Here is a 17,183-nt window from a genome sequence, read left to right on the forward strand (position 1 = left end):
AAAAACCACGATGTTCCTTGTTCAAAAAGTATTAGGAATTTCAAGACATCGACAGCAGAGCTTTAAACCAAGTTTGGGCCCTTCTGAGCTCGGGACCCTCGCGTCCAGGCCCTGGCGGCAGGTCGTAGGAGCTGTGAGTCTTAGGAATAGAGCAAGCAGGAGCGTGTTGTGTTTTGCCGTTACCCTGGGGATGTGCGTCCGGGCAGCTCAGCAACACGGAGGAAGACGCTGCTCTCCTCCAGACCTGCTGCTCATCCAGCTCTCCCCGCGGGGGGGACCCCGGGCACGCAAGCAGGTGTGGGAGCCGCACACAGCCAGATGCACGGAGCGGGTTAAGGACAGACCTCACTGGGAGCTAAAAGGAGCCGGCTCGGGGTACATGACTAAAAGTCATCTGAGTAAGTCAGAAAGACAAAGACGAGTACCATATGATAGCGCTTATACGGCACAATATGACACAAATGAACTTATCTATGAAAGAGAAACAGACTCATGGACATGGAAAACAGACTGTGGTTGCCTAGGGGGAGGAGGGTGGGAGAGGGATGGACTGGGGGTCTGGGATCAGCAGATGCAAACTATTATGTATAGCAATAGGATGGATAAACAACAAGGTCCTACTGTAGAGCACAGGGAACTCTATTCAGTACCCTGTGATAAGCCATAATGGGAAAGAATATGAAAAAGAGTATATATATGTATAACTGAGTCACGTTGCTGTACAGCAGAAACTGACACAACATTGTAAATCAACGATACTTCAATAAAATAAATACATACATACATAAATAGGAACTAGAGTCTAAGCTGCACACACACACACACACACAAATCAATTGATGAGGCTTATATGGAGTTCACGAGTCTCTTCTGCTTGGCCTCAGTGTGATAAACGTGTTTTAGAAAGCAGGGTAAAAACAGATTTTTTTCTCTAATAGGGCAACACCAATGTATGAGGAGCAGAGATGTTCCTCGAAGTGAAAACCCAGACCCAACAAACCTACAGAAGGAAGCTTCCTTCCCACCTCTCTGGACACCTTCAAGCTGCATCCACTACCTTGTCTTCCATCCTCACGGTGGTCCTGCACTGAGTTCGTGGGGAAGCTGCATAGCCCACTTCACTCAACTGAGATGGAAGAACTTGCTCAAGGTCAAGTGGAAAGTAAATATCCAGATTTTCTGAATCCACATCAGATGTTCATTCATCCTGCACGAGCTAGATGTTGGAAACAGCACACCTCCAAAAAAAAAAAAATACATACTTTGGGACTTCCCTGGCGGTCCAGTGCTTAAGACTCCATGCTTCCCGTGCAGGGGACGCAGGTTCACTCCCTGGTCGGGGAACTAAGATCCCACAATCCACACAGTGTGGCCAAAAAAAAAAAAAAGAAAGAAAGAAAGAGCACATTTCCTGTACGTTCTATCATCTGGAGCCTTAAAATGCTTACTCCACGCATGGGTGGTGTGAGGTCTCCTTCTCCAGCAGAGCTGAGCAGAGCTGTCCTCTGGCTGCGCTGGTTTCTAATAGACTCGATCAAGGCCGTCTCCACTAGAACCAGGAGAAATGAGGGGTGAATCTGGATTCAATCTGTTTATGTTTTCTTATTTTTATTTTTTATTGAAGTATGGATGATTTACAATGTTGTATTAGTTTCAGGTGTACAGCACAGCGGTTCAGTGATGCACATATATATCTATTCTTTTCCAGATTCTTTTCCATATATGTTATTACAAAATATTGAATGCAATACAATCTTTGCTGGTTATTAAAACTGTTTATTTTTTAATGATTTACTGCTGACTTTTTTTTTGGTTGCTGTTGTTGCTTAAAATTTAGCTTTTAAAAGCTACAAATATTTATTTATGCCAAATTGGGATCATGCAATATAAAAAGTTACATAATTTTTTTCACAGACTACAAACATTTCCCCTCATTAAATCTTCTGCCTCACTTTTAATGTCTGCAAAGGGTTCTGTTATGAGGATTTACCATAATTTATTTAATCTGCATCCACTTGGTGGTGGTTTTCAACTGTTTACAATTTTTTTTTTATTGTAAAATCATTTTAACAACACCTGAATGAGGTCTTTTCACTTGGGACTTTTGAAAAACAAGGAAATTTTGGAAGAGAAGCCAATATTTTGGCTGAACTAAACTAGATATAGGATTACATAAAAACAAAGGGTCCCATATGTGAGTAATTCTGGTACCTGCGATACAGGTTTGGTCTTGTGGCCTGACGGCTCCCTTCCACCTGTACCTGGGGAGTACTCTGGTTAGAGGAGGTGCAGACGCGCCCTGGCACTGGGGGTCTTTCTCCTTGGCACTGGGGTTTTCTTTCTGATTTCCTCAGCTTTCTCCTTGTGCTCAGTTGTTTATTTGTTGTCTTAAATAATGAACATACATCTTCCGCTCCCCACATTGGCACTGCTGTTGCCCATCTTTTGGCCTGGAACATCCATGGACACATCACCTTACATCGGCATCCTTTTACCTTGGATTTTCACCCATTGATCTTGTTGACAGTGTGACTTTGGTGTCGTAAATGTGGAGCCAGGCAAAGCTATGAGAATGTGCTGGATCCAGGGGAAGCCATGTTAATACCCACATGCACTGTGGTCCTGAAAACTAGACGGGAAAATTAGAAAGAAAGCCAATTAGTTGAGCCTGATCCAGTGGTGATGTCTGGTTCTGGCATCCCCAGCATTTGGCCTCCATCTTGTGGTCCAAGATGGCAGCTCCGGCTCCAGCCAGAAGGAAGAGGAAAGGAAAGGAGGCTGAGTCCACCTCCCCAAACGGTGTGGACACTGCCCATTCCATGTCCACTTACATCCCCTGCCCAGACCTTGGTCACAGGGAGTGGAGGTGGGGGGAATGCGTCTTTATTCCGCATGGTGGGACGTACAGCCAGAAAGTAGAGGGTGATGATGACCGAGGAAGGGAAGAGGAGTCAGTGAGGGAACCGCCACTGGGAGGGGGTGGCTCCAGGAGGGACAAAAATGGGGCTGAGGAAAATGCAGGGGCCTGGGTCCAAGGCTGCTCTGCCCAAGGCGCCGGGTGCCACTGTGACCCTGAAAGGCTCAACATGGCCGCCTGTGTATTAGGGAAAAGTCAGATCTGGAGTCCAAGTTGAAAGGTTAATAAGCAACTTCGTCCCTTGGAGGAGCACCCCAGTCTGCCTAGGAAGGTAGAATTATTTTCTTACTTGGCAAGAGTCTTTTAATACCAGGAAGGCCTAGAATTAAATATGAAAACGATGGAGGCATCAACCACAAATATTAGTATTGGAGGATTAAGTTTAGAACAAAAATACTAGGCGTGTTTGGTATTTAACGTGAAATACTAAGAGAATTTGGCAACAATAACTGTCAGATTAGCCTTGCCATTTGGGTTTAAGTTGTGTCACGGAGTAATTGATTTAAGTGGAAAAGTGTAAGAGCATTTTGCTAAACTTGTACAAGATTTTGGGACAGTCAAGGACACTTGATATTCACCCCATTCAAACTCTCTTGGTTAGATTTAGTGCAACAAGTTTAGTGCTTGGGGGGCTTTTGCTTCTTGGAGACATTTGAAGTAATTTTAAAAGAAAATAATACATTTACAAATGCAATTTAAAATGTTTAAGGAAATTAGACTTATTAGGTTTGTAAATGTGACTGATTACATGCAGAAGTTTAGCAGTTCAAATTGAGCTGTTCAAATATTAATCGAATGAAGCTTCCTGAAAGTGATATCAGAATTTCCTGGATTTACAAATAAAATTTAATATACAGGTTGAACTACAAAACCTAAGGAAAGCCAGATATTAAAATGTGAATCGATATTAATCTAAAATCATATTGATTTGGTATTAATTTAAAATTTAAAACAAACAGTGGTCTTTTTTTTTGGTCACAAAAACTGCTTTCAAAGACACCCAAAATCGGGACTTCTCTGGTGGCACAGTGGTTAAGACTCCACGCTCCCAATGCAGGGGGCCTAGAACCCACATGCATGCCCCAACTAAGAGTTTACATGTCACAACTAAGGAGCCCGCCTGCTGCAACTAAGAAACCCATGTGCCGCAGCTAAGGAGCCTGCCTGCTGCAACTAAGACCCAGCGCAACCAAAAAAAAAAAGACAAGGACACCCAAAATCTCACTGACGGTTCTCTTCTTCCATCTGCACTCAGACCTTAGCCCTCAGAACAGGACTCCAAGGACCACCCTAATCACACCGTTTCCACTGTGTCTCGGCCAGCCCTACCGAGGGAATTTCATGGGCAGTGGATAGTTGCCCTGTGGTTTTGAGTGGGAAATACAGCTTCCTGGTTGAATTCCTCTACAGTTCTTCTCTGAGAAAATAGACCCTATCCCTCTGAATCTGGCTGGTTCAGACACTCCCATCCTGACCTGAAATTCAGACCACTTGGAGAAGCATCAGTAGCCCCTTTACTCTGCCCCCAGGAGATCCCAGGCTGAGAGGCATGGATGAGCTTCTGAGAGAATTTAAGCCCCTGGAGCTCAGAGAAGGGACCACTTCTCTGACAGCCCCTTCTGCCACCTCCAAGGAATTAGCTGTTGGAAGGTCTTTTCTAGGGGTAAAGATGGTGAAGTTACTAAAACTCAGGAAAGTTTACCGCTGAATGACTAACTTGGGTGTTTTTTCTGGAGCTATTTTATCTCTTATCACTTTCGCTTTTTAGAACTTGGGAACTGTCTCCATTTGTACGAAAAGAAAAGACAGCGATAAACACAGTCTCAAATGAACATTTATGCTGCCTTGCCTGTCACCCTGTGACCAACAGATACGCCAGTCAGCCTTCAGAAGGGGGTGGGGGGATGGGAGGGGCAGGAAACAGGAATATTGTGTTCCCTCGATGCTGAGTGTCCGATTGTCACCACAGGAGGCGGATCAATGGGGTTATTGTTCATCTTGGGGTTTCCAGTAAGACCCAGGCTGCCTCAGTGTCCTGCAATGAAACTGTGAGAAGCCCCTGAAGCTCCCCCTTTGCACTTTGCTCTGGCTTTCCCTGCACCACCCTCTCCCGCAGCCCCCATAGGATAGTTTCCTTCTTTCTGCATCTTCATTACCTCTGCTGAAAAGACAGATCCAGTGGAAGTCTCTGGCTTGCTCTGTTACCCCAAATGTTAGCACCCACCTCAGTGAGGGGATCCCCCAGAGAAGCACCTCCAGCCATGAGCCTGGCTCTGCTCACGGGAAACGCGAAGACCTCACTCCGGTGAGCTGCAGGGGCTCGGCGGGGCTGGGGTCTTTGGCCTTCGGTCTGTCTTTATTTTTTTTTATTTTTTATTTTAACTTTTTATTTTATATTAGAGTACAGTTGATTAACAACGTTGTGAAAATTTCAGGTGTATGGCAAAGTGATTCAGTTATCCATATACATGTATCTATTCTTTTTCAACTCTTTTCCCATTTGGGTGGTTACATAATATTGAGCAGAGTTCCCTGTGCTATGCAGTAGATTCTTGTTGGTTATCCATTTTAAATATAGCGGGATGTACGTGTCAATTCCAAATTCCCTAACTATCCCTCCACCGCTCCACCCTTCCCACTGGTAACCGTAAGTTCGTTCTCTAAGTCTGTGAGTCTGTTTCTGTTTTGTAAATAAGTTCATTTGTATCATTTCTTTTTAGATTCCGCATATAAGCGATATCACAGTCCGTAGGTCTTTAGATGCCCTTTGGGTGCAATGAAAATTGTACAAAGGAGAGTGGATAGAAACTGCATTTTCAGGCAAGGTATTTGAGGTCTTCCCCCCAGCTCAGGCACGTCCCTGCCCGAGGATCATTCCTTTTGGGTGAGACATTGCTTTCCCCTTGGGACCATATCCTGGGAGGGAGTGAGCTCATGGGAAAGCTGCTCACGGGACCCAGGACCTGGGAGCCTCAGTGTCAGACACCTGAGCCTGCGTCTGACTTGTCACTCTCTGGCCGTGTGATCTCAGCTAGGCTTAGGCTTCTGAAAACCCGAAATCCAGCCTGGATTTCTCTTCTGCGACAAGCGGCAGCCACAGCCAGGACCCAGCGGCCAAGTTCTTGTCTCTTGGGTGGAGCAAGGTCTCAGGAGACCACACGAGGACCGTCCAATGACAAGCTGGAGACCACTAGGGACCCACTGGGGCAGGTGCCTTTTGTTTGGACTATTTTCTAATTCGGGTTTTTTTGGACAACTCTGCTAGGTTCATACTAACTTGTAGAAAACTGTGAGTGATGCAAATGATTCTACCTGATCACAACACAGTTGAATTTTGTCCTGTAGAGATGCTAATAGTTTATCAACCAACAGATCACCACCCAATGGGAGAGTATTATTGTGCTATGGAGCCCTGTGCGATGCAGCAGCATCCTCCCAGCACGCCTTCTGTCACAGACCTCAGTCCTTCATTCCTTCTGTTCTTTTGGAACCAGCTTTACTGTCCTGGTTATTGAGATCGATAAGTCATTGACCGATGCTCACCTTTTATGAGTCATACCTTTGACCGTTAAGCAGGTCTACTTCCTGGAGGCATCCTTCTCCACTCTCATTCTGTCTGGCTGGCCATGCCTCTTCCATCTCCTTGTGTATCCCTCCTTGTGTCAACTTCCTTCCCCTCCCATTCACATTCACCCCATAGGAGACCCATCCAGTCCTAGAAGCTGACCGAACTATATGCAGCTCCAAAATTTCTCTCTCTCCAGAATGGACTTCTCCCCAAATTCTCAACCTGTATATTTGCCCTCATGTCTTGTGAGCAGCCCAGATTTACTTACTTATTTATTTATTTATTTATTTTAACATCTTTATTGGAGTATAATTGCTTTACAATGTTGTGTTAGTTTCTGCTGTATAACAAAGTAAATCAGCTATACATATACATATATCCCCATCTCCTCCCTCTTGCGTCTCCCTCCCACCCTCCTTATCCCACCCCTCTAGGTGGTCACATGGCACCAAGCTGATCTCCCTGTGCTATGTGGCTGTTTCCCACTAGCTAACTATTTTACATTTGGTAGTGTATATATGCCCATGCCACTCTCTCATTTCATCCCAGCTTACCATCCCCCCTCCCTGTGCCCTCAAGTCCATTCTCTAGATCTGTGTCTTTATTCCTGTTCTGCCCCTAGGTTCTTCAGAACCATTTTTTTTTTTAGATTCCCTATATTTGTGTGAGCATATGGTGTTTTTCCCTTTCTGACTTACTTTACTCTCCATCCACCTCACTACAAATAACTTAATTTCATTCCTTTTTATGGCTGAGTAATATTCCATTGTATATATGGGCCATGTCTTCTTTCTCCATTCATCTGTCAATGGACACTTAGGTTGCTTCCATGTCCTGGCTATTGTAAATACAGCTGCAGTGAACATTGGGGTGCATGTGTCTTTTTGAATTATGGTTTTCTCAGGGTATATGCCCAGTAGTGGGATTGCTGGGTCATATGGTAGCTCTATTTGAGCATCCCAAATTTAATGGGTCCAAACTGAACTCCTGATAACCTACTTCACTCCAAATTTGTTTCTTACCCAATGCAGCAGACGGCAATTCCACTCTTCTGGCTGTTCCAGCTGAGAGGATGCAGAGCGTAACCAAACACCCAATACGTCGAGGTTGAAAACAACACCATTTTACCGGCTCTGTCACTCCGCGGCCATGGCCCTCGCCTTTTCACCATCCACTCTTTCTCGGACCCCAGAATCCTGCCTTGGGATCCCCCACTACACTCACGTCCCACTCTCCGCGAGTGGGACGATCTTGCTGGTTCCATTTTTAAGCCGGAACCAGAATTCAGCCTGTCTCATCACCTCCAGCACCATCTGGGCCACCACCGTTCTGTCGCCCGTGTCATTGTATTAATCCCCATCTCCATCCTGGCCTCCTATGTGTCTTCGCCCTTTTATTAACATGATTCTCTTACTAGACCTCTGCTCCAAGCCCCCCGCTCCAAGCCCCCCAGTGGCCTCCAGCTTGAAACAAAGCCAAAGTCCTTTCAACAAAGCCGTAGATCCATCATTTTCAAATGGTACTGAGCATGTGAAATCAAGTGGAGAGCCTGCAAGCAACCAGATTCCTGAGGGCACCTGCCCTCCCCCCGCCCCCAGAGATTCTGTTGTGGTAGGTCTGGGTTGGGCCTGATAATCTGCATTTCTACCAAGTTCCCCAGGTGAAGCTGCTGCTTCTGGTCCTTGCCCTCCATGATCCATTCTCCCTGGTGGTGTCTGTTACATCTGTGGTCCCCCATGAACCACACTACCTCGCGTGGTCCCCTTCTCTTCAATCTGGCTGGCCCTGTGACCCACTGTAACCCATAAAATGTGGCAGAAGTGGCCATTTGTGGGTCTAAGCCTTAAGAAGACATGGCAGCCTCCACTTTGGCACTTCTGGGTACTCCGGGCCACCACACAAGAAGGCCAGCTCCTCTGCCTGAGAGCTACATGGAGAGAATGAGAGAGTCCACAGAAGGGAGAGAAAGGGGACCACATGGAGAGAGGAGCCCAGCCACCCAGCACCCCTGTTCTGGCTAGCCCCCCGTCTCACATGCCAGCTAAAAGCAGCCACACCAGGACCACTGGCAAGATCAGCAAAAGATCCACACCCCCACACACACCCAAGCTGAACCCAGCCCAAATTGCAGACTCCTGAACATATAAAACAGTCGCTGCTTTTGGCTGTGAAGTCGTCGGTGATTTGTCACCCTCTGCTCCCCTCCCGTCTCAGCTCCTGCGGCTGTTCCCTCCGGTCACTCCCCTCCAACAACACTGGCCTTTTTACTGTGTCTCAAACACCATCAACATGATCCTGCCTCAGGACCTTTGCACCTGCTGGCTGGACTCCTCTTCCCCCAGTTAGGGGCTTGGGGTGCTCCTCACCTCCATAGGTCTCTGCTCAAATCGCACCTGAATGTCCAATTTAAAATTGTGGCACCCTCCCAAACAATCCCCTCCTTCTCCCAGCTTCCTCTTTCCCAAGGGGCTTACCTCCACCTGACATATGACAGATTTACTGCTTGTTTGTATGTGTCTGTCTCTCCCACAAGAATGTGAGCTCTGTGAGATGCTGCCTTTCTTGGGGTCTAGAGCAGTGCTTGGCACACTGCAGGCACTGGGCTAGGAAGTATTTTAGGGAGGAAAGAAAGAAGAAGGAAGGAAGGAAGGAAGGAAGTGGGGAGGGGGAAGGAGGGAGGGAGCGAGGGAGCGAGGGAGGAAGGAGGGAAGGAAAGCAGGTTCACTTCACAGGTTGTTATAGAAAACGTCTGGCAGGTTGCCCAGCAGATCATAGAAAGACTCATAAAATAAAGTTCCCTCTTCCATAGACTTCCCTCTCTAATAAGTGAGGCAAGTAGTGTGAGAACAGAGGTGATGGAGGCAGATGAAGAGCAGGAAGGGCTGGAGGGGGTCAGAGACCTGAAGTTGGGCTTGAACCGCCCTGGACTTTTCCTGGGGCTGGCCGGGCCCCAAACCCTGAAAGGTGGGAGAAGCTGTCTCCCCTGTCCTTTGCAAACCCAAGGCTTCTCCTGCATCACAGCTGGCTTGTGGACCTGGGTTCAGGATTGAGAGCAAGAGGGCGAAAGCCCACAGCCCCAGGAGCAAGGGCCCTCCTAGAGCGCCCAATCCGGCCACACAGGCAAGGCCTGGCGCTGATAGGTTTAGGGACTTTGGGACAAGCCACTTCACTTCTGATGTCCAGAGCCGCGGTTCTCAAACTCCACGCACGAGGGATCCCTGGGAATTTGTTCACACGCGGATGCCTGGGCTCTCCCAGACCCTAATCCAAAAGGGCTGGCCCAGAAATGTGCGTATTTTAAACAAGCCCCCTGGGGGTTCTGAAGCCGATGGTCCCTGGGCCACCCCTTGGGCTCTCAGGGCATAGTCCAGAGCCCACAGTGGGCGGTGGGCAAGGAGCCACCCGGATCCGCTGCTTCTTCTCTCCTGGCTCGACTTTCCTCAGGAAACTGCCCCCAGCTTTGGATGCTTTCTTCTGGGCCCACATATGGCCGTCTGCATGATGTCCTCAGCAGAGAAAATCCGGGAGTCAGAGAGGGGGAGCGTCATCTCCCTGTGTCTGTCCTCTGACACCCTCACCCCTGCAGAGGAGCGGGTGGAGTGTAGATCAGGGGTGATGAGAATGAAGAAAGGCCTGTGGGGGATGAGTAGGGCAGGACAAGGGGCTCCTGCGAGAAGCAGGGCACCGTCACGCATGTACCTTCCCAGGTGAGTCTTGTGCTCTGCTGCCCGACTGGGAACTAGACGCAGGTCTGAGTTCATCTGCGTGTCCCAGCACCTACCATAGGCCTGCCAATGTCAGCCTTGGGTGTGGGGCAGGGGTTCGAAGGATGGATGGGTGGATGGATGGATGGTTGGTGGGTGGGTAGATGGGTGGATGGATAGATGAATGGATAGGTGGTTGATTGGTTAGGCGGGTGGATGGATAGATGAATGGATAGGTGGTTGATTGGTTAGGCGGGTGGATGGGTGGATGGGTAGATAGGTGGATGGATAGATGAATGGATAGGTAGTTGATTGGTTAGGCGGGTGGATGGGTAGATGGGTGGATGGATGGATGCATGGGTGAGTGGGTGGATGGATGGATAGGTGGATAGGTGGATGGGTGGGTAGGTGGGTGGATGGGTGGATAGATGGACGGATGGATAGATGAATGGATAGGTGGTTGATTGGTTAGGCGGGTGGATGGATAGATGAATGGATAGGTGGTTGATTGTTTAGGCGGGTGGATGGGTAGATGAATGGATAGGTGGTTGATTGTTTAGGCGGGTGGATGGGTAGATGGGTGGATGGATGGTTGGATAGATGGATGGTTGGTTGTGTGGGTGAGTTGAGACAAGGATGGATGGATGCATAGTTGGTTAGTTGGATGGGTGGGTGGGTGGGTGGCTGGATGGATGGACAACCTTTACTTCTCTAGCTTGAGGTTTAGGCGCTGCTCCCCAGGGCTTTGCACGTTCTATTTGTCTGGTGTCCCATCATTTTGGAGGCAGAATGCTTGTTGTGGAGAGTCTTAAGCTAGGAGGGAAAGTGTGAGAGGAACTTGCAGGTGAGACAAGAATGAGAAAGGGATTGTGGGGAGTGGAAAGGGGGACTCATTAGCGAGCAGGACAGAGAAGAGAGATTGAGAAGGAAGAAGAGAACTTGGGGAAGTAAACTGAGTCTGGCCGCTTTGAAGGTGACCCAGCTGCAGGCCCAGTTACTGCTAATAACACCTTGTAGCTCCTCCGTGCCGTCCTCCTGGGAGCACAAAGCCGATAACTATGAAACTACACGACCTTCCATGGAGGGAGATACTGTTATTCCCATCATCACTGTTTAATAAGCAAGGAGACCCACAGAAGTGGAGGGCCTTGCCAAGGTCATGGGCAGCTCAGGAGGGATGGAGCCGGGCACGCAGGAAAATCGTCCCTCTGTTAGCAGCCACCTCCCAGGCCAGGTGAGTTGTGTGGTCTGCCTGACCCAAGCTCTCGGAGAGCGCCTGACCACGTGCTCCGAAGAATTAGTAAGTCGCTGGGTCTCAGGGCACACTGTGAGGTCACAGATGTTACCAGCCTCGTTTTCAGGCAGAGGACACCCTGACTCTTCCTAAGTCACTCGATGTGTCAAGGCTAGAACTGGCACAGGGTGAATCTCAGGGCTGGGGGGGAGGCCAAGGTTTGTCTTTGGGCAGAAAAAAGCACCACATCAGGCGATGCTGTGGCTCAGAAGATGTGCAGGGCTGGCTCTCTCCTCCTTTCTCGGCTGCCTCCACTTGGAGCCTCTAGCACCTTGCTCCCGGCCTCAGCTCCTCAGCTGCCCCCCTACCCCCTCTGATGGGCATCACTCCTCCCAGCCTTCTCTTACACATCCCCTGTGCTTCACTGGCAGGGCTGAGGGGTCTAGAGGTCAGGAGGTGGGTGGGGAGGCACTCCTCAGGCCTGAGTCAAAGAGATAAACTGTCAAATAATGCATTACCTCCCCCGTGCAAAAAAATAAAAAAAGCATAATACATACATAATCCCCAACACAGCAGCCAAGAATGTACCTGAAAGGGCACGATTTCTTGGCTTCCCTCCTCCAGAAGTACGCTTTGTACCTTTATTGCAATGAGAAAAATGCAGAGCATTCTCAAGCTGCTGTGGCCTCCGGGGCAGTCCTGTGCAGACTGGCAAGGGTGAGGTTGCTAATCACCCCTGCCTGGGGTGAGGAGTCCTCCTCCTCCAGACTCCCAGGCTTTGGAGCAGGGAGGGAGCAGTGCGGGTGGAGGGTGCTCCCTACCTTGAAACCAGGGTTGCTGAGAAGTAGGACCAAGAGCCAGAGAATGAAGGTGGTGATGGTGGAGGGGCAACTCACCAGCTGAGCCATGCCGCTTGTGCCCTGTGACCGCAGATGACCCACAGCAAACATGCTGTCTGCTTCCTCCAGAGACCAAAGGCTCCCTGGCAGCAGGACTCTGGTCTTGAAAAGCTCTGTAGCTTCAGAAACAAGTATAGACCCTGGCAGAGTAGCATGTGCTCAATACTTTGCTACGAGATGAAAGGATGGATGATGGATGATGGATGATGAATGGATGGATGGATGGATGGATGGATCAATGGATGGATGGATGATGGATGGATGAATGGATGGATGATGGATAACAGATGGATGGATCAATGGATGGATGGATGATAGAGGATGGATGGATGGATAGATGAATGATGGATGGATGGATAACTGGATGGATGAATGGATGGATGATGGATGGATGATGGAAGATGAATGATGAATGGATGGATGGATGATGGATGGATGATGGAAGATGAATGATGAATGGATGGATGGATCAATGGATGGATGGATAGATGAATGATGGATGGATGGATCAATGGATGGATGAATGGATGGATGATGGATGATGGATGAAGGATGGATGGATCAATGGATGGATGGATGGATGGATGGATGATTAATGGATGATGGATGGATGGATGATGGAAGATGAATGATGAATGGATGAACGGGTGGATGGACAAATGAACAGAATTCTAGGACATAAGGAAGAGATTTGGGATCCTGCCAAAATCTCCATTGTAGCCGGCCATTTAATAGCATACTTAAAAGGGCTGAGCTTAAATATGGGGTGTATAGGGAGAAGACCCCCTGTGCCTTACACAAGCAGCCCACTCAGGACTCTTGGGCCAACCCTCTACCTTGAGAAGCAGTGGGGCTTGGACAGACAGGTGGCAGGCAGGGAGAAGAATGACAGAGAGAAAGGGGACGGCTGGGGACGGGGGCAGCGTGGCTTCCTGCTCCCCCGACACCCAGCTCTGTTCTCCTTCCCTCCCAAATCAGGCCAGCGGGCCCCAGCCAGGCTGGCGGTCCTCGGGAGAGTCTAACCTGGGGCCTGGCTCTGCCCTGTCGTCAGGGGCTTCAGGTGGCCCAATTACACTTGTCCTTTCACTAACACCTTTCATTTGGCTGGATCACAGCAGAGGGCTGTGATTACATCCCTATCTTACATGGGACATAAATCTGGGGCAATTCAGGATGTGCCTTTCAAGCTGTGGCATGACTTTACGTGCTTCCAGTGAAGTTCTCAGAGCTGGGGGGCAGGGAGCACGAATTGCACATTGCTGCTGGAGTGAGCCCCCCTTCCTGGTTGTTGGTTCTGAGCGGGGGTGCCTGGGGGAGCAGGAGAAGGCTGGGAGGTGAGAGAGGAACATGGTCACTGCTGTCCAGCTGGGCCAGGCTCCCAGGCCATGGCGACGGCAACATTCAGGCCGAGCCAGCATGCTGCCCCCTCCTGTCAAGACTCTGATACCCATGCTGGCCCCATTTCCTTTCCTACCCGCCTGGCCTGAAAGTGTACCTCCTTTTGCAGGCAGAGGGGGCTTCACCTGGGAATAAATGAGCTCAAGCTCCAGGGCCTTCATCTGCACGTTCCCTAAGAATGTGCAGGGCTTCTGGGAGCTATAGAGTGTTGTAGGCAGGGAGCAGGGCCAGAAGACAATCTACAGAGCCACTTCTGGTAAATTACCTAAAGAGATGGCGGAAGGAAGGCATCTGAATGTCTGCAGCTCTTGTAATTTGTTTGCATTCTAAATATGAATTCACATTTATACCTAATTTTGCTTTAATGATTTTGTGTTTTTTCCTCAACGAGGGCCCCCAAATCATATAAGCATCAGTCCTATAACGCTGGGTGTGAATTAGGGTGGGCCCTAAGTGCCACGCCTGGTGTCTCTGGGAAGAAGAGGGAAACCTGGACACAGAGACACATGCCACGTGAAGACGGAAGTAGAGATTGGAGAGATGGTTCTGTAAACCAGGGACACCAGGCCTGCTGGCAGCCGCCGGGTGCTGGGGGTGCGGTGAAGGACGATTCCCCTCAGAACCTCCAGAAGGAACCAAGCCTGGCGACACCTTGATTTCAGAGTTCTGGCTACTGTGAGAGAAGACATTTCTGTTCCTTTAAGCCCCCCACAGTGTGTGGTGCTTTGTTACAGCAGCCCCAGGAATTTAACACCTTGTGGGCTTGTGGGGGGAAGGAAGGATCTCTAAAAATGAAATAAAATTCCGGGAAACTGATTCAGGGAGAGTGATCTAGACCGTCCACAGTTCACTCGTGGCTCTTGAGCGGGTTGATAATTTCGACTCTCAAGCTGTGGTTGTGAACGGGACCATCATGATTTTTGCTAATGCTTGTGCAAGACTTTAAATCTCTCGGCAGGAATTGCCTAAGATCACATCGACATGACCTGCGGCCCTCAGTGCCTCGGCTTCTCCAGGAGCATGGGAGGAGGGAAAACTTTTTTTTGTTTTCTTTGTAATCACAGCTGCCTGAATTGCTCACCCTTTCTTAAGTTGGCCTGGGAAGTGAGGGCAAACACGTTGCCTCATAAAGGTCTTGACAGCCCTAGTCCTGTGCAGGCCCCGTGGGATGAGTCACTCGAGGGTTTTTAAAGATGAATGACGCTGAGCCAGCTTCCCAGGAAGATTAAGCGTCAGTCATGGCTGTGCTTGCCCGGCCGGGCCGCTGCGGGGCTGACTCAGAAAACATCTCCATGCAGACGGGCTGAGAAAGCACAGAACTGGAAGACCACGATTCCGCCATCTTCACATGTTTGGGGGCGTTTTCTCGTTTTGTTGTTTCTGTTATTGTATATAGTACAGATTACATAAATAGAGGTATCCTGTATATATAACTATACATATATAGATATATATATACACACCTAGATGTGTATACGTAAAAGTAGAGGTATATGTAGGTATACATATATACCTGTATATACAGGGTACTGTATATATATATACACACATACATATATATATATATACACATAAATATGCCTATATATACAGGATACCTCTGTTTTGTAATCTGTACTGTATATATATATGTATATGCATATATACTTGGGTGCATATATATATATAAATAGAGGTGTATATATAGGTATACATATATACCTATATATACAGGGTACCTCTGTATAATGTACTATATACTATGTATATGTATTTATCAGTATATATCCCTGTCTCTCTGTCCCTGTCTCTATGTATATATACATACACACACACAATATATATAGGATACTATATATGGCACATATAATAGAAATAGCATAAAGAGAAGGAGTAAACCAATGGTTTTCAGAATTTTAAAGCTGGAGAACCTTTTTTATTGTGAAATAGGCTACGCATAGAAGAACGTGCCCAGAACAGGAAAGCACCGGCTCCATGAAACTTCACAAGGTGGAGAAATCCCATGGGCCCCTCTCCCAGCACCTCCTGGGGAAATCCACTCCCAGCGCCTTGAGGAGAAGAAACACCTGCTAAAAGAGAATGAAAGCCTGCTATTTAGGGAGGTGTGCTTAGGTGGACAGCGTGACCAGGAGGCTATTACCGCCAAGGTCAGGATGGTGGAAAGGAGGCAGGGGGCGGGGGAAGGGAGAGCTCAGGCGCCAGGGCCATGTGCGCCCCCCAGGGCCGTCCCCGTGCCCTCACCCGCCATGCTGTTATGAGGAGCAGCTCCTGGCTCTCCTTCCTGCCCGTGTGGTGCTCTGTGCACGCCCGCACCCCGGTCTGTCCGTCCTATCATAAATGCCCCTCGGGGTTGTTTGCAGTTTGGGGCCACTGTGAGTCAATGGCTGTGAGCATTCTGTCCTGTCTTCCGGGGGTTACTTGGAGGCCAGTGCTTTCCGCCCTCCCCTCCCTCTTCCCTCTCTCCCGTCCACCCTCCTCTCCACTTTGCTCTCTCCCTTGCTTTCTTCCCCTCTCCTCCCACCCTCCGACACTGGGCACCTGGGCGGCGGCCTGAGAGCGAGGCTGTGCCTGGCCTCATGAATGCACGCGCAATGGTGCCCTTTCTCAGTGCCTCTTCCCTCCGCCCCGGTGAAGGCGCACTTCATACCCACTTTCCAGCCCTGACTACCGAGTCTTTTCCTCCCAGAAGGCGTACGTTTGATGCAATTTGTAAGGAGCAGCCTGTGACCTCAGGCTCCATAACGGGCTCCTCATCCTTTGCTCAGGGGGCTCTCGTCCTGCGGACCCCCTTCTACTCCTCCAGACGCTGTGAGTCCGGCTCACCTTCCCGTACATAACCCACCTCTCCAGGAAGCCTCCCTGGGTTGCCCTAACCCATGGGAACCCTCCTTCTAGTGCCCCCGTTGCCCTGGGATCTACCTCTCACCTCTCAACCCCATGCTGCATGCGGGAGAATGGGCGTGTGAATGCCACAAGCGTTCTGGATGGCATTTTGTTCTGTTTCTATCAAAGTTAAATATGCCCATACCTTCGGGCTGGGCTGGAATCTATTCTGAAGAGATGCCCCCCAAACTGCTTCAAGGTGGGTGGACAAGAAGACTGATTATATAATTATATATATAATAATAATATAATAAATAAACCTTGACACATGCATTCAATAGAACATTCAGCAGCCATTATAAAATCTGAGGACAGTATCCATGGAATACAGTGTCGTGGGAAATACCATGTCTAGCACAGTGTGTTTAGAAAAATCTCAGACCTCTGTGCGTGTAATTGCTGTGCACCCAGGAACAGGTCGGGGAAGACGCACATAGGCCGTGTGGGTATTACCCTCAGGAAGGGAAGAAGGCAGGTGGGGGAATCTTCCACTGCTTTCTTTATATCATCTGTGTTGTTCCAACTTGTGTTAAACAGGTAATTACTTTCATAATTAAAAAAAAATCTTAATGAAGAAATA

The sequence above is a fragment of the Mesoplodon bidens genome (assembly GCF_964165515.1).
Source record: "Mesoplodon bidens genome assembly, chromosome: 5".
NCBI classification, from domain to species: domain Eukaryota; kingdom Metazoa; phylum Chordata; class Mammalia; order Artiodactyla; family Ziphiidae; genus Mesoplodon; species Mesoplodon bidens.